At 35.3% G+C, this 22017-nt stretch overlaps 1 long non-coding RNA gene across 1 annotated transcript in view; it reads left to right on the forward strand.

Moving 5' to 3' along the window:
* LOC134761726 (uncharacterized) overlaps positions 1-21070 on the forward strand; it is a 340301-nt gene extending 319231 nt beyond the window's left edge. The window contains exon 5 of the long non-coding RNA XR_010140792.1: positions 18149-21070. This is a non-coding gene — a long non-coding RNA (uncharacterized LOC134761726). The remainder of the gene's footprint in view (positions 1-18148) is intronic.
* Positions 21071-22017: the final 947 nt, after the last annotated feature.

Genomic DNA, 22017 nt, shown 5'->3' on the forward strand with positions numbered 1-22017 from the left:
AGGTTCTCTCACACATTTCTGTGTGTGGCATGTCTTAATGGGAGGTGAGAAGAAGGGGAGCTTGCTTTCAAGTGGTTGCAACCCCATTTCTCCACTATAGGCTTGTCCGCCAATCCTCCCTACACATGGGGGTGCAGCTTAGTCATATGCTGGCTCCTCCCAGGGCAGGCTTCTCTGTTTCCACCTGCACACGCTGAGTTTGAGGTGGTTTCTTGTGGGCTGAGTTTGAATGTCTGACAGGCTGTCGTGGACCTCCTGGAAACTGAGGTGTGTTGGAGTCCCACACTCTCCCTGCTCACCACCCATCTCACTGACCTCATTGCCAAGGCTGATAGCCTACTTAGTACTACACTTACAAAGTGTGTCTTGTAAGACCACCCAGGGAGTCTGGAGTGGACTTTGATTGCTAGAGACATAGTGTCCATCACAGGGCCAGCAATCCTTCTTTCCTAGTGCTCTCTCAGGAATGGCAGGCCCCCCGCTCCCGTGGCTTCAGGTCTCCTGTTCTCTAAAGGTTCTGGCTGTGGCAGATGCTGCCCAATTAAACTCATGTACATAGTCTAAGTATCCATTAATGATTCTCTGTGAATCAAAATCCTCTCTTAAAATGGGATATAAGTCCTCAGGGCTATCTCAAGAAACTCTGACCCCTCCTAGGCACAAATATCCCCTGTGGCAGGCAAATAGTCACAGTTTCGCAGATCAGTTTTTCTAGAATCTTATTTTCAACGACTTTTTTTCCCTAAAGATAGAGGAAATTAGTTTCCCCAGCCTTACGCACTCCCACCAGTGTGTGTTTTCCCCAGTGTATAAGGCTGGGGACACAGGAATTATGCATACACAGGAATTATGAGGCAATAGACTGCTTCATAGATACAACGGGATACAGGTTTATGCATAGTTCCTGGCATCCTAGTTGTAACTCAACCTCTAATTCAGTTGAATGTGGTTTAGTAGTTGGGAATATATGTTTTAGAGAAATATTTCTTAAACTTTAACAAGATTATGAATCAGCTGGACTTGTTAAAATGCAGATCCTGATTCAGTAGATCAGAAAAGGGGTTTAAAAGATTTTGCACTTTCAGCAAGCTCGGATAATGCCAACGCTGATGGTCCATGAACCACACTCTGAGTGCAAGGCTCTCAATGGTAATGTGTCTAGTCAGACGCATGATCTGGCCTCTCTAGCTCTTAAGATATATTTATACCTTGACCTTTCCATCTCTCTATATTCAATATTGTATATTTTCAAAACTGTCATTTATTATTGCACTTGTGCCTGTAACCTGCTAGGCTGCACTTCTGATAGAAACCTTGTTATCACCATCCTTAGTCACCTTCCAGAAGAAAGGATGGACAAGCTGTCTTGTCATGAACTTTTATCCTCATTTTACTCTCTTCTTCTCTCCTTTTTTTTTTTCATCCAGTCCATACCTTTTCCCCTGTGATTTCTGTAAGCATTAAATTTTTACTCAAGAATTGGTGCAGCAACTGGCATGTGGTAGATTCACAATAAAAATTTATATAAATTGAAACATCTTCCCTGCTTCCACCAGCTTTTGCTGAACACAGGGTCTCCCCTGAGAGCAGGACCTCTCTAGTAACCCTGACTTCAGAGGCTGCTGGTTCCCTAAACCACAGGGTTTAGAGTGATGTGGATAGTCTCCCAGCTCCCTATTTCTCCTTCCTGTCACTTTTCCAAAGTCATGCCAAAAGCCTTTGTCATTTGAGATCCATGCCACTCAATACTGCTTATGTCTTTTCTTGTTGTCTATCACTTTATAAATTGTTAAATTTACAATAGGATTTGATCTTTTTTTTCTATTCAATCTCTTCTCATCATTATGTATGAGGATGACACATCCAATTTTCCAGCCTCAAAGGTAATTAAACTCTTCAACTCCAACAACCCTCTCTACATTCTACTTCAGCCACCTGTGTGTACAGCTACAACTTCACTTAGGGAATATTGAAGTCTATTAGATCGAATTGTTCAATTGATTCTGCTGATCACAAAATAATACACGCTTGTAATTCCAAAGTTAAAGCCTACCTTTATGGAATAGAAGGTAAAAACATCTACATAATCCTAGCCAGATATAACAATTAAAAACATACCATTTCAGACTTTTTCATAAAGAGATTAATTATCTACCTAAATTGAAACATACTAAATATATAGTGTAGCATAGCATTTTGTATATATATTTCAATCTCATTTTTATCTAATATATAATGACATAATCATACATAATGATGAATTCTTCCTTTTAAGCAGCTCTCTACTATTTTACATTATCAATATGTTATAATTTATTCAATCCAATTCCCTCTCAGTAGGCATTTGAATTGTCTGCAGCATTGTAATATGCAATGCTTCCTTTGAAAATTTGTATTTTCTTCTGTATACAAATTCCTCATTTAGCTTAGAATATTTTCCTAGAAGTAAAATTACTTAATCAAAAAATATGCACAGTATATTAGATTGTACTTTTCAAGTTGAAAACTTTATTCTACAATATGTTCAGTTTGTCACTCCCCATTACAAATATTATTCATCTTCTTAATTTTTACCAATTTGTTAGATAGACAATATGTCATTACTTTAGATTTATTTGACTAGTACTGAAATTTTACATATGTTCAAATGTGCATTGGCCATTTAAATATATAGATGTTTAACTAAAACTCTTATGTTTTTCTTTATATAAAAGGCAAAAGAAAGAGCTTGGACTTTTTGGCCTCCTGTGTTAGGCTTTCAGTATTTAATTTCCTTTGGTAGGTAATTTCATCTTCTAGAGTTTTAAATGCATAGGAGATAATCTGTAGGTTAAAGTAAAACTGTTGTATCTATTGTCTTTATGACTTCCAACCCATTATAAGGATATTTAGAAGCCAAATTTCTCTCTGTATATAAATGCGTAATGAATATCTCTTCTCACTTTCTGATTCTGTCTGTTAAAGCTGCATTTAGATTTATACTTTAATCAGACCAAGTCAACATTTAATTTTCACTTGCTTTAACTACTATGTTCAATGAAGCAGAGAATTCATCCATCTTAACAAATATAGAGAAACACAAATACAGCAAATAAAAGAACCTCAGGCATGTTTGTATACTGACTTTCTCAGAACAAATATCAACTTGGAGTTTCTCATGTGCCTAGGTCATTTTATGAGCCAGTTGGGCGCATAGGGTCAACTTAAAAGATTGGCCTTTACTGAGATCATTTCCCTTTGTTATTCCCTTCCAGTTATTGCTCAGTGTTGATTTTCTACTGTCCTTTTCTTTAGTAGGCTGTCACTGACCTCGGCCTCTTAATTTTCTCTTACACATACAAAATCAATTAGGATTCTTTTTTTTTCTCTCACAACACTCCCCCCACTTTACCTTTCTTTCTTCTTCAAAGAACTGTCTAATTCTCTTAATCTCATGGGCAAACTCTAAGAATGTCTTCCCTTAATTACCTCCCTTTATTAACGGTGTGAACAAGGAAGGAAGGCATTCTACTCTAAAATGTATTTGAAAGTATCAGCTTCTAGCTTTTGGCTCACTATAGTCAGGCATTAAACCTCCTGTCCTAATATCAAGGCTTTTATTTTTCCTTTTTTTCTGAGACAGAGTCTTGCTCTGTCTTCCAGGTTGGAGTGCAGTGGCATGATTTCAGCTCACTGTAAACTCCACCTCCCAGGTTCAAGCAATTCTCCCACCTCAGCCTCCTGAGTAGCTGAAATTACAGGTGCATGCCATCATGCCTGGCCAATTTTTGTATTTTTTAGTAGGGACGGGGTTTCACTATGTTGGCCAGGCTGGTCTTGAACTCCTCACCTCAAGTGATCTGACTGCCTTGGCCTCCCAAAGTGTTGAGATTACAGGTGTGAGCCACTGTGCCCAGCCACAAGGCTTTTCTTATGTTCCCAGGCTAATTTGGGTGCTCTTCCTTAACAGCACTGCATTCTAGCCAGATTGGGTTCTTACGTGCTAGGCACACTTGACTTTTTTTGCCCTAATTTTCACATCATTGTGTTATTATATATGCTGTTTATTTCCCCAACCTATCAACCCCATCCCTGTCCTGTTTCTTTGCCTTTCCAAATATTTCCCACTATTAAGATGGGGTCAAATTCCACCTTTATAATTCTGTAGTTAGTGACATCTATTCCCACTTCTCATCTAACAGTAGGATTCCCATATGACATCTCTGTAATTTGATCATGCATCCTTTGCTCAGTTTCAGTGAAAGGCTACCTGGTACATCAAGAGATAGTTCATACCCTTATGAACTGATTGATGTATTCAGTTTTTTCATTTCTACCTCTTTGTGATTTATATACATTAACCCCAATCTTTAACACAGAGCACTGTTTCTCTTGTATGTTGCGATGCTTTCAAAATCTGGAAACTACTATGACTTTCTTCACTTTGGTATTCTAATCTCTGACATGTTTTAGAGAATCTTTCAACAGATCTGTCTCCTTTTCAGGTATTCTCCCTATAATCTGCCATTTATAATTGAACAAAATATTTCACATGTGGTCGGACTAGTGCAGAACAAAGTGAGGCTATTCTTTACAATGTTCTGGATGGCTACTTCTCTTCATGTAGTCTAATGTTGAATGGGATTTTTAGTAATCATTTGACAATTGGCTCATTTACCTTGCAATAAGTTGTGTGTATATATGTACATATACATGTGTATATACATATGTATATACGTATATACGTATATGTATATATACATATATATACATGTATATATATATATACATGTATATATATATATATATACATGTATATATAGATATATATATATATACACAACTGCAAAAGTTCTCTGATACCCCGTTTCAGTCAATAGATCCTCTACCCCTGACCCCAGCAAACCACTGATCTTCTTTATGTCACTGTAGATTGGTTTGCATCTTCTAGAATTTTATATAGATGGAATCATATATACACATATAGTCTATTACAAAGAATTTTTCTCCTTCTGGAAATAGGTGTTTTTTTAAAAAGAAAACCAGATTTTTCCACAACAATATCTGCCCAATTGAATTTTTAAACCTAAATTCAAGAGATTTGTCCTTTAAAATTTTATCTGGTTGGCTTCAGTTCAGTGTTCTTGTATGTCAAAATGATTTTGAATCCTGAATCTGTCATCCAAAGTATTAGCTAGCTATCATTTTTAGCTATATGCTTTTTGTAGGTTTGGTAAACACATTTTAAAACATTATCACTGAACACAGAATCATAAAATATTAGACCAGAAAGAACAAAAGTCATGGATAAAATTGTTGATCAGAACAACCACAGATAAAAACCTGCATGGTCAATGACCTGTCAGGTTGATTCACAGCTAAGGGCCTGGCTTCCTCTTTTCCTTCCAACCCTCCCTAAAATGCTATGACAATTTCTATTTTTTATATTTTGTAGCTTTTGAAAAGTTTTGTTTATTTAAAAATTACTGTGATGCCATTTTCACACATAACAAAATCTAAACAAGTCCAAAAATGCATTTGGTTAGTATTTCTCTTAATTTTTTGAACTTGTAATAGTTTCCCTGATTTTGTTTTGTTCATTCTTTTTAAACTTTTATTTTAAAATCCAGGGGTACACATGCAGGTCAGTTACAAAGGTATGTTGCGTGATGCTGAGGTTCAGGTAGTGAGCATAGGACCCAACAGGTAGTTTTTCAGAATGACTTTTTTTTTTGAGACAAAGTCTCGCTCTGTCACCCAGGCTGGAGTGCAGTGGTGCGATCTTGGCTCACTGCAACCTCCGCCTCCCCGGCTCAAGCAATTCTCCTACCTCAGCCTCCCGAGAAGCTGGGATTACAGGCACACACCACCATGCCTGGGTAATTTTTTTTTTGTATTTTTAATAAAGACAGGGTTTCACCATGTTGGCCAGGATGGTTTTAACTCCTGACCTCGGGTGATCTGCCCACCTCAGCCTCCCAAAGTGCTGGGATTACAGGCGTGAGCCACCACACCTGGCCCAGTATGACAATTTTTATATCTAGTACTATGACATATTTTCTAAGACTAAAAAAGCTTGTTGTCTTCTAATTCCTTCACGATGTTTTTCATTCTTCTCAGGTACCCTGTCTGTGTATGTGTTTAAATTGTTTTTTTTTCTGAGGTAAAATTCACATTCACTATAATTCACCCATTTAAAATATAACATTGGATGATTTTGAACAAATGTAAACATTTATGTAACTGCTTCTCCAATCAAGATTCATAATATTTTCATCACTCCAAAAGTTTTCAGTCAATACCCCTTTCCCCAGTCCTAGGCAACCACTGATCTACTTTATGTCTCTACAGATTAGTTTGCATTTTCTAGAGTTTCATATAAATGGAATCATGCAGTATCTACTGTTTTATATCTGGCTTCCAGAATGTTTTGAGATATATCCATGATTTTGCTTGTACCAGTAGTTCATTCCATTTCATTAATTAGTCATGTTCCATTGTCTGAATCAGTTTATTCATTGATTTTCTCATGGCCATTTGGGTTGTTCCCCATTCTAAATAATGTTGCTATGAACATTTCTGAAGTTGTACAATTCAAGGTGTACAGTTCTTTCTATGGATGTATGTTTTCATTTCTCTTAAGTGCATATCTATGAGTGGAATTACTGAGTCCATGTGTCTAATTCCACAATAAACTTGAGAGTATTTTTCAAAGTCTAAAGCTAATGACTGCATCATTTTAAATTCCTATCAGCAGTGTATAAGAAATCTAGTTGCTCCACATCCTTATCAACATTTAATTTTTTCTTTTAGCCATCCTGTGGATACATTGTAGTAACTCATTGTGGTTTATATTGGCATTTCCCCGATGACTAATAATGGTGAGCATCTCTTGATGTTATTTTGTCATCCATATATCTTCTTTGGTAAAGTGTCTGTTCAAATCTCTTTTCAGGCCTTCATTCACTCTCTTTCTCCTTTTCTGTCTTTCAGTAAATTTCTATTCTCCTCATCCTTCTCTCAAGCCCTATTTTATTTGATTGGAATGATTTCGCCTTGTAGTTCACCCAAGGTGTCCACCTTCTAATTTGCAAGCATCTCGGCATATATTGGCTCAAAAACATTTTCTCAGAGTATGAAAACAGTCCCATTTGTTTTCCCAAACAATAACTCCAAGCCAGGGATGCTACTGGGTGAATATAATAGCTACTGAGTAAGCAGAAATGCTGCATGAAAATGTGTGAAGAATGGTTCTTTACTAAACTACCTTCATGGCTAATCTCTCTTATATAACAAAAAAAAAAAACAATTTTTAAGAGACAATTGGAAATTTCTGCCCCATAAATATTGATGCTTTGAATCAAACGAAGTTAATAAAGTTGAATTAAGAAAAAGATCTCTCCTGTGGTTTGCTAGGCTTATGTTTTAAACTTGTTAATAAAATGCAATGTTCTGTGTAGAAAATTTTCAGTATTTCTTCATGAATTCTTCTTTTAGTTTCTAAAGGCTGTAACTCATCTTGACAGTAAGCCGTATTCAACATTTTATTTGATCAGATTAGAAAGTTTCAATTTCTTAGGGATTTGTTTTGCCAACTATTTCAACAACTTGGAGCAACTTGCCAAATATTTTTCTTGGGATCTGCAATATTAGAGCATAGAAGAAAGAGAGGGAGAGTAAATAGTGAGGAAAATGGTTGACTAGATAAAAGTTACAGCATCACACCCTACATCTAAAAGTGTTAAAACACAGAATAGAAATCTGCCCACTATGTGCAACATGGCCATGACTGCACAATATGGGGGTTTGCAGAAGGTCTGCCTTTCACCTGTTCCCTTCAGTGGCTTTTGTCCCCTCATCTGGAGCCCTACTGCTTACCTGTGAATCTTTTTTCTTAATATTTCCCCTTGGATACCTAGGGTTCCTACAAAAGTGAGATTTACATCCAGAGGTATCTTATCTATGATTCTGTCCTAAATGACCACATTTCCAGATGTAAGAGTAAGGAGACAAATATCAGGCCCTCTTTTAGTAGGCTTCAAATTCATTAAAATATATAATAAGCTCAGCTTCTCGGGGAATTTATTTCCATTGATATTTTAAATATAAGCCAATTACTCTCTTTTTGATTCTTTTCATCATGTTCCATAGGTAAAACCCTAAGTTGTCTCAGTGTGTATACTAGTTTGGTTTGACACTTTTGGTATAGATATACAATATTAAAACGGTCTAAAGCTAATATTATTAGTAAATATTTTATCATACTTAGGGTATGAGAAAGTGAAGGTCATTGTTCAAAAAGCAGATCTGAACCCACTAGTATAATTTCATATCTTCAGATCTTTCATATTTTAATCTAATGATAAGTCAGGGACCTTATCTCTGACTGCCCTGGCTTCATCTTTAAATATGTCAAAGTACCTAGTGCCGAAAGGAACTGTGAGTTCCAGCAAACTGTAATGCTTGTAACAACTCCTTACCCCTAGGCAGATCACTGAAACATCACTCCTGAATGTTCCTCTGTACCCTCAGTATGCATTTGCACTACCAGTGATCTCAAGAATTCTAGAAAATGAAAACTGGATTACTATCACCAATGTCAAGGAACTCTGGTTTGTACAATGCTAAATAAATGAGCTAACTGTTTTTAGTTTTTATTTTTCTCGTTTTTTCTTGAACTTGATTAAGGGATTGCCTAAGTTGATTCCCTCTCTGGGAATGGGCCTGACCTAACTTTTGGTTTATGAGAGCTTGGTTACATCTCTGGCTCTAAAAATATAGGAGGTTAAACTTTTTCTAGCAGGGGCTCCTAACATAGAATTTAAGAGGGTTCAGTGGCCGGGTGCGGTGGTTCACGCCTGTAATCCTAGCACTTTGGGAGGCTGAGGCGGGCGGATCACCTGAAGTCAGGAGTTCGAGACCAGCCTGGCCAACATGATGAAACCCTGTCTCTACTAAAAATACAAAAATTAGCTGGGCATAGTGGTGGGCGCTGGTAATTCTAGTTCTCAGGAGGCTAAGGCAGGGAGAATTGCTTGAACCCGGGAGGCAGAGGTTGCAGTGAGCCTAGATTGCACCACTGCACTCCAGTCTGGGTGACAGAGCAAGACTCTGTCTCAAAAAAAACAAAAAACAAAAAACAAAACAGACAAGCAACAACAACAACAACAAAAACAGAGGGTTTGGTAAATCACCTCCAGTTATATATAAAATACAATGTAAATATCCTTTGTAATCCTTTTCTTCTTTTAAAATTATTATAATTTTAGACTTGTAAACTATCTCATACATAAAAGTGAATATATTACATGTACAGAAGGTACACAATTACTTTTCAGAGCCCCTGTTTGCATACTACTCAACATGAGAAATGACAACTAGCCTTCAAAGCTCTGTGCATCCCCTTTGTGACTGAGTTCTTCTGCAGCAGGTCACCACTATCCTGAGTTGCGGAGTTCTTTCATGTTCATGCACAAAGGTCATGTACCTTCCTTTTAATTTTTGTGGCTATACTGCAACATATATTCACATATTATTTATTTATCTGTGCTCCTGGTAAAGAACATTTAGGATATTTTTATTTTTTGTAATTATAGACAATACTGGTATAAACATTACCTTATGTATTTCCTCGTACACATATGCAACAATTACTGTAGACCATAACATCAGAATTATAATTGTTAAATTTACACATTTTAAACTCCCCACATAATCATTTTTAATCAACCATATGAAACATTTAAAATGCCATCTCATATTTAAATTTTTATTCCACCTGGAATTGACTTTTGTGTCACGGAAGATTTGATCCAATTTGTTTTTCCATGGGGATAATCAATTGTATCAGTATCATTTGTTAAATTATCTCTAATTCCTCTACTGATTTACAATGTCACCTCTGTTGTATGTCAAGTTTCCCAACATATTTTTAGGTTCTCAGTTCTGTTTCTTTTGTTTACTTTCAATGTCATTCTTGTCAATGTCATACTCTGCTGTAATTTAACTAGAATTACATTGATTTTTAAAAATAATTTGAAAATTTTAACATTACAATACTAAATTTTCCTATCTATGAACATAGTATCTCCTTTTCTTATTTGATATTTTAAAAACATTTATCATTTTCTCCCTAAATGTCATTTTTTTAGATATATACTACAAATGTTATATTTTGTTATTAGTTTGAATATTTTCTAACTCTGTATTCCTACTGCTATGGTTTGAATGTGTGCATCCCTTCAAAATTCATATGTTGAAACCTAATCATCAAAGTGATGGTATTAGAAAGTGTGACTTCTGGGAGGTGATTAGGTCATGAGGGCTCCATTCTTATGAATGGGATTTATGCCGTTATAAAGGGTTTCAGAGAGGTATCTGCCTCCCTCCTCTGTTCTGCCATGTGAGAACTCAGCAAGAAGGCACCAGAGAGCAAGCCCTTACTAGACACAAAATCTGCCGAAAACTTGATGGTAGACTTCCTGGCCTCCAGAACTGTGAGCAATAAAGTCCTGTTATTTGTAAATTACCCAGTCTAAGGTATTCTGTTATAGCAGTACTAATGGACTAGGATAATCATGACAGAAATACAATCACTATTTGTACATTGAATTTTTGTCTTGTAACTCTGCTAAACTCTACTACTAATTTCAATAACTTGGGTACAGATTCTATTTGCTTTCTAAGTGGACTTCTGAGACCATTAGTTGCTTTTGCTTCTTTTTTTTTCAATCCTGACCATTCTGGCTGTGGCCTCAGGCACAGTGTTGAAAAGGGGCTGTAACAGCTGGAGTCCTTACTTCTTCCTGATTTAGAGAAAGTTTGTTGACTGCTGTAAAGCTGTGGTAGATCACCTGCAAAAGGGAAAATAAATTTCTTATTATTAATTTACCAAGAGGTTTTTTGTGGGTATAAATAGGTGGGAAATTATATTTAATTATATTATAATTTAATTATAAGTATGTGTGAAATAGTGTTGAACCCTCTTTCTGCATCTTTTCTTTTCTTTTTTTTTTTTTTTTTTGAGACAGAGTTTCACTCTTTTGCCCAGGCTGGAGTGCAGTGGCATGATCTTGGCTCACTGCAACCTCTGTCTCCTGGGTTCAAGTGATTTACCTGCCTCAGCCTCATAAGTAGCTGGGATTACAGGCACCTGCCACCATGTCCGGCTAATTTTTTGTATTTTTAGTAGAGGAGAGGTTTTGTCTGTTGGTCAGGCTTGTCTCAAACTCAATGATCTGCCCACCTTGGCTTCCCAAAGTGCTGGGATTACAGGCGTGAGCCACTGCACCTGGCCACTTTCTGCATCTTTTCGATGAATCATCTTGTCATCTTTATTTTATTTTTGTATATATTTAAGGTATATAACATGATGTTTTGATGTACATATACATAATGAAATTACTACACTACAGTGAAGCAAATTAACCTATTCATCACCTTGCATAATTACCCTTTTTGTGTGTGTGGTAAGAGAACATAGTCTATTCTCTTGGCAAACTTTCAGTATACAGTGTTATTAAATATACCCTTTATGCTGTACCACTTTGTCATCTTTAACTTGCTAAAGTGGTGCTTTAAATTAATCTGTTTTTCTCACATTAACATTTCATTCCTGAAATAAATACACAATTGATCACGCATATGTGCACGCATGCACACACACACACACACACACACACACTTCTGTATCTATGTTCATAAGTAAATATCCTGTTTTCCATATTTAATTTTGGGATCAATTTTACATCTCCTTCCTAAAATTCCTTCGAGTGCATCTCCTCTACTTCTGTTTTCTGGAAAGATTTATATACAATTAGAATTGTTTCTTGGTAATTCAATAAAATTCTCTGGACCTGATCTTTTATTTGTGAAAACATTAATTCCTGATTCATATCTTTGATGTTTATGGACCATTTTGATTTGCAGTTTCTCTTCAGTTTTGGTAAGTTATATTTTTTCTAGGAATTTTCCCATTTTATCTAACATTTAAAAATTTTTGGCAAAAGTACTTGCTTATTTCATACACATACACACTCACACACACACATCTATAATCTCTGCTGTGTGTATCTCTAGTTAATTTGTTGTTAATTTCTAGTACTGTTTAGTTGTGCCTTTTATTATTTTTTTCACCCAGTTCATCTTACCAGAGATAATTTGTTTCGAAGAACAAACTTTTCACTTTATCGAGCCTTTCTGTTGTGTTTTTATCTATTTCATTAATTCCTGTTCTTTAAAAAAAAATCCCTTATCTCCACTGATTTGTGGATTATTCTGTTACTTTGACTTTTTAAATTGGATGCATACCTCATCATTTTTTAGTTTTTTAAGTTTTCAATTGTAAGCTTGAAAACTAAATTTTTATTTTACACTTGATCTTAGCCAAAAGTCCGAGAAGTCAACTTTAACTATGTTAATGAATTTTTATTATACAGTATTTTTATTTTTATTCACTTTTAAGTACTTTCTAGTTTTCATTATAATTTCTTCCTTGAAGTGCTTTTTTTAAAGTGTAATTTAGGAAACCTAGGGTTTTTTTTTCTGTTATATTATAAGTGGTTGTATTGTGCTTGGAAAACCTGGCCTATTTTTTTTTTTTTTCAGTTCTGTTGCTGTGGGTATGTGTATCATTTGTTTCATGGCTTAGTATATGGGCAATTTCCATAAATTTCCCTTTATGCAGAAGCGAGCCAGACTGCCTCTCTAGATTCCTCCTCTCTGGGCAGGGCATCTCTGAAAGAAAGGCATCAGCCTCAGTCAGGAGTTTATAGATAAAACTCCCATCTCCCTGGGACAGAGCACCTGAGGGAAGGGGTGGCTGTGGGCACAGCTTCAGCAGACTTAAATGTTCCTGCCTGCCGGCTCTGAAGAGAGCAGCGGATCTCTCAGCACAGCACTCGAGCTCTGCTAAGGGACAGACTGCCTCCTCAAGTGGGTCCCAGACCCCAGTGCCTCCTGACTGGGAGACACCTTGAGCAAGGGTCAACAGACATCTCATACAGGAGAGCTCCAGTGGGCATCTGGCAGGTGCCCCTCTGGGATGAAGCTTCCAGAGGAGGGAGCAGGCAGCAATCTTTGCTGTTCTGCAGCCTTTGCTGGTGATACCCAGGCAAACAGGGTCTGGAGTGGACCTCCCACAAACTTCAGCAGACCTGCAGAAGAGAGGCCTGACTGTTTAGAAGGAAAACTAACAAACAGAAAGGAATAGCATCAACATCAACAAAAAGGAAGTCCACACAAAAACCCCAGCTGGAGGTCACCAACATTAAAGACCAAAGGTAGATTTATCTCAGGAAGATGAGGAAAAACCAGAACAACAAGGCTGAAAATTCCAAAAACCAGAACAACAAGGCTGAAAATTCCAAAAACCAGAATATCTCTTCTCCTACAAAAGGTCACAACTCCTCACCAACAAGGGAACAAAACTGGTCGGAGAATGAGTTTGACGAATTGACAGAAGTAGGCTTCAGAAGATGGGTAATAACAAACTTCTCTGAGCTAGAGGGGCATGTTCTAATCCAATGCAAGGAAGCTAAGAACCTTGATAAAAGGTTACAGTAACTGCTAACTAGAATAAGCAGTTTAGAGAAGAATGTAAATGACTTGATGGGGCTGAAAAACACAGCACAAGAACTTCATGAAGCATGCACAAGTATCAATAGCTGAATTGATCAAGTGCTTCCACTTGATATCAGAAATTGAAGATCAACTTAATGAAATAAAGCGTGAAGACAAGATTAGAGAAGAAAGAATGAAAAGGAACAAACAAAGCCTCCAAGAAATATGGGAATATGTGAAAAGACCAAACCTACGTTTGATTGGTGTACCTGAAAGTGATGGGCGGAATGGAACCAAGTTGGAAAACAACGTCCCCAACCTAGCAAGACAGGCCAACATTCAAATTCAGGAAATGCAGGAAATACCCCTTCATGCTAAAAACACTAAATAAACTAGGTAGTGATGGAACGTATCTCAAAATAGTAAGAGCTATTTATGACAAACCCACAGCCAATATCATACTGAATGAAAGCTGGAAGCATTCCCTTTGAAAACTGGCACAAGACGAGGATGGCTTCTCTCACCACTCCTATTCAAAATAGTATTGGATGTTCTGGACATGGCATTTAGGCAAGAGAAAGATATAAAGCGTATTCAAATAGTAAGAGAGGAAGTCAAATTTTCTGTTTGCAGATGACATGATTGTATATTTAGAAAACCCCATTGTCTCATTCCAAAATCTCCTTAAGCTGATAACTAACTTCAGCAAAGTCTCAGGATACAAAATCATTGTGCAAAAATCACAAGTATTCCTATACACCAATAATAGACAAACAGAGAACCAAATCATGAGTGTACTCCCATTCACAATTGCTACAAAGAGAACAAAATACCTAAGAATACAACTTACAAGGGATGGGAAGGACCTCTTCAAGAAGAACTATAAACCACTGCTCAAGAAGATAAGAGAGGACACAAACAAATGGAAAAACATTCCATGCTCATGGATAGGAAGAATCAATATTGTGAAAACGATATTGATTTATAAAGTAATTTTTAGATTCAATGCTATCCCCATCAAGCTACCATTGACTTTCTTCACCGAAATAGAAAAAAACCACTTTAAACTTCATATGGCACCAAAAAAGAGCATGTATAGCCAAGACAATCCTAAGCAAAAAGAACAAAGCTGGAGGCATCACACTACCTGTCTTCAAACTATCCTACAGGCTACAGTAACCAAAACAGCATGGTACTGGTACCCAAGCAGATATATAGACCAATGGAACAGAACAGAGGCCTCAGAAATAATGCCACACATCTACAACCATCTGATCTTTGATAAACCTGGCAAAAACAAGCAATGGGGAAAGAATTCCCTATTTAATACATGGTTTTGGGAAAACTGGCTAGCCATATGCAGAAAACTAAAACTGAACTCCTTTCTTACACTTTATACATAAATTGACTCAAGATAGATTAAAGACTTAAATGTAAGATCTAAAACCAGAAAAACTCTAGAAGAAAACCTAGGAAATACCATTCAGGACATAGGCATGGGCAAAGACTTCATGACTAAAACACCAAAAGCAATGGCAACAAAAGCCAAAATTGACAAATGGGATCTAATTAAACTAAAGAGCTTCTGCACAGCAAAACAAACAAGCAAAAAAAACAAAAACAAAAACAAAACAAAAAAACTGTCACCAGAGTGAACAGGCAACCTACAGAATGGGAGAAAATTTTTGCAATCTACTCATTTGACAAAGGGCTAATATACAGAATCTACAAGGAACTTAAACAAATTTACAAGAAAAAAACAACCCCATCAAAAAGTGGGCAGAGGATATGAACAGACATTTTTCAAACGAAGACATTGATGTGGCCAACAAACATATGAAAAAAAGCTCATCATCACTGGTCATTAGAAAAATGGAAATTGAAACCATAATGAGATGCCATCTCATGCCAGTTAGAATGGTGATCATTAAAAAGTCAGGAAACAACAAATGCTGGAGAGGATGTGGAGAAATAGGAATGCTTTTACACTGCTGGTTGGAGTGCAAATTAGTTCAACTATTGTGGAAGTCAGTGTGGCAATTCCTCAAGGGTCTAGAACTAGAAATATCATTTGACCCAGCAATCCCATTATTGGTTATATACAGAAAGGATTATAAACCATTCTACTATAAAGACACATGCACATGTACGTTTATTGCAGCAGTATTCACAATAGTAAAGACTTGATACCAACCCAAATGTCTATCAATGATAGACTGGATAAAGAAAATGTGGCACATATACACCATGGAACACTAGGCAGCCATAAAAAAAGGATAAGTTCATGTCCTTTGCAGGAACATGGATGAAGCTGGAAACCATCATTCTCAGCAAACTAACACAGGAACAGAAAACCAAATACTGCATGTTCTCACTCATAAGTGGTAGTTGAACAATAAGTACACATGGACACATGGAGGGGAACATCATACACCGGGGCCTGTCAGGGGTTGGAGGGCTAGGGAAGGGATAGCATTAGGAGAAATACCTAATGTAGATGATGGGTTGATGGGTGCAGCAAACCACCATGACACATGTATTCCTATGTAACAAACCTGCATGTTCTGCCCATGTATCCCAGAACTTAAAGTATATAAAAAAAACCTTTATGCAGAAGAATATATTTTTCGATGTTGTGTACATGATTCTATAGAAGTCCATTGATCATGCTTGTTAATTTTGTGGTTCAAATCTTTTCTGTCTTAGCTGATCTCTTTTTTATTTGATTGATGTACTAATTAGTAAGATTCATAATGATGGTGAATTTATCAATTTCGCTACATACTTCTTTCAACTTTCTCGTTATGGATCTTGAAGCAATATTATTTTGTGCGAAAAGATTTTAATATATCATTTTAGTAAATTGCATTCTTCATTAATGCCTTTTGCCCTAGTTTTAATTTATCTAGAAGCAACAATAGCTTCACTTTTGTTAGTATTCACCTCTTACATAATTTCTCAGTCTTTAGTTTTTTAGCTTTTTCTGTTTTTATAATGTATATGTGTCTTTTTTTAAGCAACATAGAGACAGAAATTTACTTTTTTTGGAGTACGTTTTTCTTTTAATTTGCAAGCTTAATTCATTTGAATTATTTAGTCTCCTTAATTTTATCTTATCTTCTTTGGACTCTATTTGTACTACATTTTCTGTTTCATTTTTCCTCTTTATTGTTTGAGATTAAATAATTGCTTTGATTCCTATTTTTCTAGCTATTTGAAAATTATGTATTCTATTTTCATGCTACGTATTTTGTTTTATGCTTTTAATTACTACTCCTTTTAATATGCACAGTTAATTCTAAAACTAATCAATATCTTTACCCTTCTTTTTATCAAAACAATTAGCTTAGAAGGCTTTAACTTAAATAAGCAATTTCACAAATATCATTGTATTTTTCTCTGCTATTTTAGTATGATTTTATTTTTATAATCCTACAAATTTTGTTACTATTATTTTTATACACATTCATATTGACATACTTACATGTTTACACTTATTTTTTGCTTGTCATTGCCCCTTTTACATTAGACCTTTTCTCTGGATCATTTTCTCTTTTCTCAAAGTACATTTTTTAGACTTTATTCATGAGAGTCTGTTGGTGGTAAAATTTCTCAGGATTTCTTTTTTACTTGAAAATATTTTTATTTTGCCTTCACTTTGGAAGGACAGTTTTTTCTGGGTGTACAGTTTTAGCCTGACAGTTATTTTTTGCCATCTCTTTGAATATATTATTCACTTTGCTTCTAGTTTCCAGTATTGCTATTGGGAAGGCAGCTGTCAGGATAAATTTGGTTCTTTTGTAGGTAATCTTTCTTTTCTTTCAGGCTTTTTAAAGATCTTCTTTGTTTTTGGTGTCTACAATTTTATTATAACGTACCTAGCAAGGACTTTTTAAATTTAACTACAAGTATTTGTGTACTAACTCCTATAATTTCTATCTTTCATCAGTTTTAAATATTTTCAGGCACAAACCCTTCAAATACTGTTTTTCCCCTGATTCTTATCTCCTTCTTTAACTCCCATCACCAGTGTCAGTTTTTAACCTATTTTTTGTCCTTTCTTTCTTCTTTTCCATTTTTTTTTGGCTCTTTGCTGCATTCTGGATAATTTTACAGATTTATATCTCAATTTACCAGTCTGTCTTCAAAAATGTTTACTTAAGTCATAGCAATTTTTAATTTTAATTGGTTTGTGTCTTATTTCTATAAGTTCTATTTTATTCTTTATCAAAATAGCCATGTTAAAAAATGTAAAAAAGACATATGCACAACTCTTTTCTCTGAAGCATTATTGTACTGGTGAAAGAATGGAAACACCAAGTGCCATCAGTAAAGGAAAGTTTCCTAGTGTGGGAAGCCCATGATGACGTATTGTGCGGCTTTATAAAAGAATGATGCATATTTCTATATATTGTTATCAAGTAATATTCAGACAATAGTAAAAATTTTTGAAAAATTATGAAGTTAAGTGAGTATAATATATTGAGGATTATACATTGCTTTATAAAACATAAACACTTCCAAATTTAGTGTCTTAAAACAATGATTTATTAATTTAATGTGACTGTGGGTTGACTGGGTGGTTTGTCTCCTGTTCTTGTCTGTGCAGAGTCCTATGGCTATTGATATCTAGCATCGTGGCTTCACTTACATGGATGAGCCCCAGCTGGAATGCCTAGAAGACGTGGGACAGCTGGATCTCTCTCCACACGGTTTTTCATTGTTGCCTCAGGTTCCAACAAAAGCAAAAGCTGCAAGGTCTTCTGAGGGGAAGACTTAGAAATACCACAATGTTACTTCTGCTGCATTTTGTTGATAAAAAATCCCACAATGCCAGCTTCATTTAAAGGGGTAAAGATACAGATTATTCACCTTCGATGGGAGGAACTGCAAATGATGTAATTTGTGATAATTTTTAATATATTGTAATGTATTGACTTATCTTTAAAAAATGAAAAATAAACCAAAAACTAAAAGCAAAACAAAACTATAATAGAAAACAACTGCTTCTGGAGGAGGAATGCAATGGGGAAAATATTATAGAAACAAAAGTTACATTTTATTTGAATATACCTGTTTTAGGTTTGACCCTGGTAACATTTAATATTTTACATAATTATATCATTATTTAAAATTAAATTTAAAATTTAATTTTAAAACACCAATACCTATAACAGAAAAGTTTGATAAAACAGGTGAAATATAAATATAAATATAAATATATTAAGTTGGCATTATAATCACACAGACATGAATTATATCATTTACTCAAACACAGATATTTGACTATACAACCTTTGTGAGATATCCTAAGGACAAAAAAAATGCAAAAACATATATTGAACTGTTATAAAATTATATTTTTTGCAATGGAATTGTTATTGTGAGACAAGTGTGTACATATTTTAAGATCAAGCAAGTTAGTAAGTTTGTTGACATTATTGTAAATGAGATTTGTCCCATGGGGTAAAGAAGATATAATAGCAAGTAGAAGAAAATAAATGAAAACCCAATAATATGAGTTTGAAGTTAAAGTATCAGTATGAAGTCATAAAGCATTTTCCCAACAAAAAGAAAAAAAATAGTTTCCTAGTTCTAATCACTTAAAAGTATATAGAAACAACATAAAACTCAATATCAAGAGGAAATGTAATACTCAGATTGTGCTCTGTAGACATTTCCCCTAAAAGGAGTTGAAGTTCATTGCAAAAAGTGTCTAATTCTGGCTTGGGGGGTTGAATATTGTACAACATGAGCCTGGAATATCAACTTCTCTTATTAAAAAGCGAGGCAGTTTTGAAAGACTATTAGGATGCATCAAAGAGACTCAGAGGAGTCACCCTGAAGAGGTTACCATTGGCCAAAGGTAAAAATTTGAGAATCAATAAGAAAAACAAAGGCAGTAGATTAAAATGCCTCAAATATGCTTAAATCTATCTGTTCCTAATAATGTTAATTGAAAAATAATGTTGTCATTGGACACCTTTGAAGAATGTTAGGGATCCATAAGAATGTATTGTTTTGAATTGAAGAGAAGAATTAAGTATTTATCCTGTTTTTCCTTTATGGATTATGTCTAAGGATAACCAAATGTTGATGATAGAAAATCCTTTTTAAAGATACCTTTAGCCAAAGAATGAAGAAAGAATGATAGAATTGAAATGTTACCATTTTTGCAACCCCTAATGAAATAATGAATCTAGCCAGTTGTCATTAATTGTTGCTAACATAAAAAATGAGAGACAAACAGACACGCCTCTTCATAGAAGCATATGATACGACCTATAAAATATTACTGCCAGAAAAAAAAATCAAACTTTGGATCTAATTACCAATTAGATCAGACTTTAGATCTAACTACCAATTTGCAATATTTACAGGAGATACAGGAGCATGTTGAATGACACCATAAAAAGGGAATCAGTAAAATTTAGTTTATTATAAACTATATAGGATAAATGATCCAGTTGCTGCAATAAATATATTACAGAAGGTGTGTATTGGGGGGTGGGAGATAAAGGAGCAATCTATGATAAAAGCAGACTTAAGGGACATAAAAACAACTTTAATGTATGGATCTTATTTGGATCCTTAAGAAAACAAATTGTAAAGTAACATGAGACATTTGAAGAAAATAGAAATAGTTTTTAATTGTGGTAATGATATTGTGGTTATACATTGTTAAAGAAAGCCTTTAGAGGTAAAAACAGAAATATCTGCAGATGAGCTAAAATGATGTCTAGAATTTACATAAAAGTAATCCTGTAGGGAGAGTGAAGAAGTGGAAAGAGTGGATATTGATAAGCAAGAGTAGCTATAAGTTGACCACTGCTGAATGTTGTTGATGGGTAAATGAAAATGTGTTATATATTTTTTTACTTATATATTTGAAGATTTTGATTTTTAAAAAAGTGAAGCTGAGAAAGGGAAAATCGTTTTTCTTGATGTCGGGCTTTGAACCGAGATAAAAATAAAACCACTGTAGACCAAAGCGGAAAAATAAAAAGCAAACATAAACTTTTATACTTTCAGCTCTCTATTACTGGCTTGTATTTTTTTTAATTTTTATTTTAAGTTCCAGGGTACATGTGCAGGATGTGCAGGTTTGTTGCTTTTGTAAATGTGTGCCGTGGTGGTTTGCTACATCTATCAACCCATCATCTAGGTATTAAGCCCAGAATGCATTACCTATTTTTCCTAATGCTCTCCCACCCCGCTCTCTACCCCCCAACAGGCCCCAGGATGTGCTGTTCCCTTCCCCGTGTGCATGTGTTCTTATTGTTCAGTTCCCACATATAAGTGAGAACATATGGTTTTCTGTTTCTGCATTAGTTTGCTGAGGATAATGGATTCTAGATCCATTCATGGCTCTGCAAAGGACATGATCTCATTCCTTTTTATGGCTGCATAGTATTCCATGGTGTACATGTACTTTTGATTGCCTATTTCATTTACTTAAACATATTCAACCTTTCAAAAATATATTGTTGGTACCTGAAAATTACAATAAATTTGGTGTTTTGGGGTCTGATTCTGCTCTGTTCTTTCTGTAACTCATGCTCTTTAAGAACTTACTCATAGTTTACTAGGTTCTCAAAAACTTGCATAAACCAGGGAAAAAGTTAAAACAACACCACTTTATAAAAAATGTTGAAAATAAAGTAAGATGACTTTTAGGTCAGAAAAAACTGAGGCTACCACTTACAAGTTTGCCACTTACTTGAATGGCTTACTTCTTTTTTATTCTTTTTTAAATTAAGAATTTTAAGAGCAGTTTTAGGTTGACAGCAAAATTAAGAGGAAGGCACAGAGATTTCCCAAATACTCCCTCGCCCCACACATCAATAGCCTTTCCAATTATCAACATTTCCCATCAAAGCAGTCTATTTGTTACAACAGATGAGCCCACACATCATTATCACCCAAAGTCCATTGTTGGCATTAGGTGAACATTCTATCAGTTTGGATAAACATATAATGATATATATCTACCATTACACCATCATAGTATCGTATAGAATACTCTGACTGTTCTAAAAGTCCTCTGTGCTCCACCCATTTATCCCTACCTCTTCCCTATCTCCTGGCAACCATTGATTTTTATTGTCTCCCTATTTTTGCCTTTTTCATAATGTCATATAGTTGGATTCACACGGTGTGTAGCCTTTTCAGATGTCTTCTTTTACTTAGTAATATGCATTTAAGCTTCCTCCATGTCTTGTCATAGTTCAACAGCTTCTTTCTTCCTTTTTTTAAAAAACTTATTTTTATTTCAATAGTTTTGGAGGGAACAGTTGGTGTTTGGTTACATGAATAAGTTTTCTAGCAGTGATTTCTGAGATTTTTGTGCACCTGTCACCTGAGCAGTGTACACTATACCCAGTGTGTAGTCTTTTATCCCTCACCCTTCCCCCGCCATTTCCCCTGAGTCCCCAAAGTCTATTGTATCATTCTTATGCCTTTGCATCCTCACATCTT

Source organism: Pongo abelii, chromosome 6, assembly GCF_028885655.2.
Source record: "Pongo abelii isolate AG06213 chromosome 6, NHGRI_mPonAbe1-v2.0_pri, whole genome shotgun sequence".
Lineage (NCBI taxonomy): Eukaryota > Metazoa > Chordata > Mammalia > Primates > Hominidae > Pongo > Pongo abelii.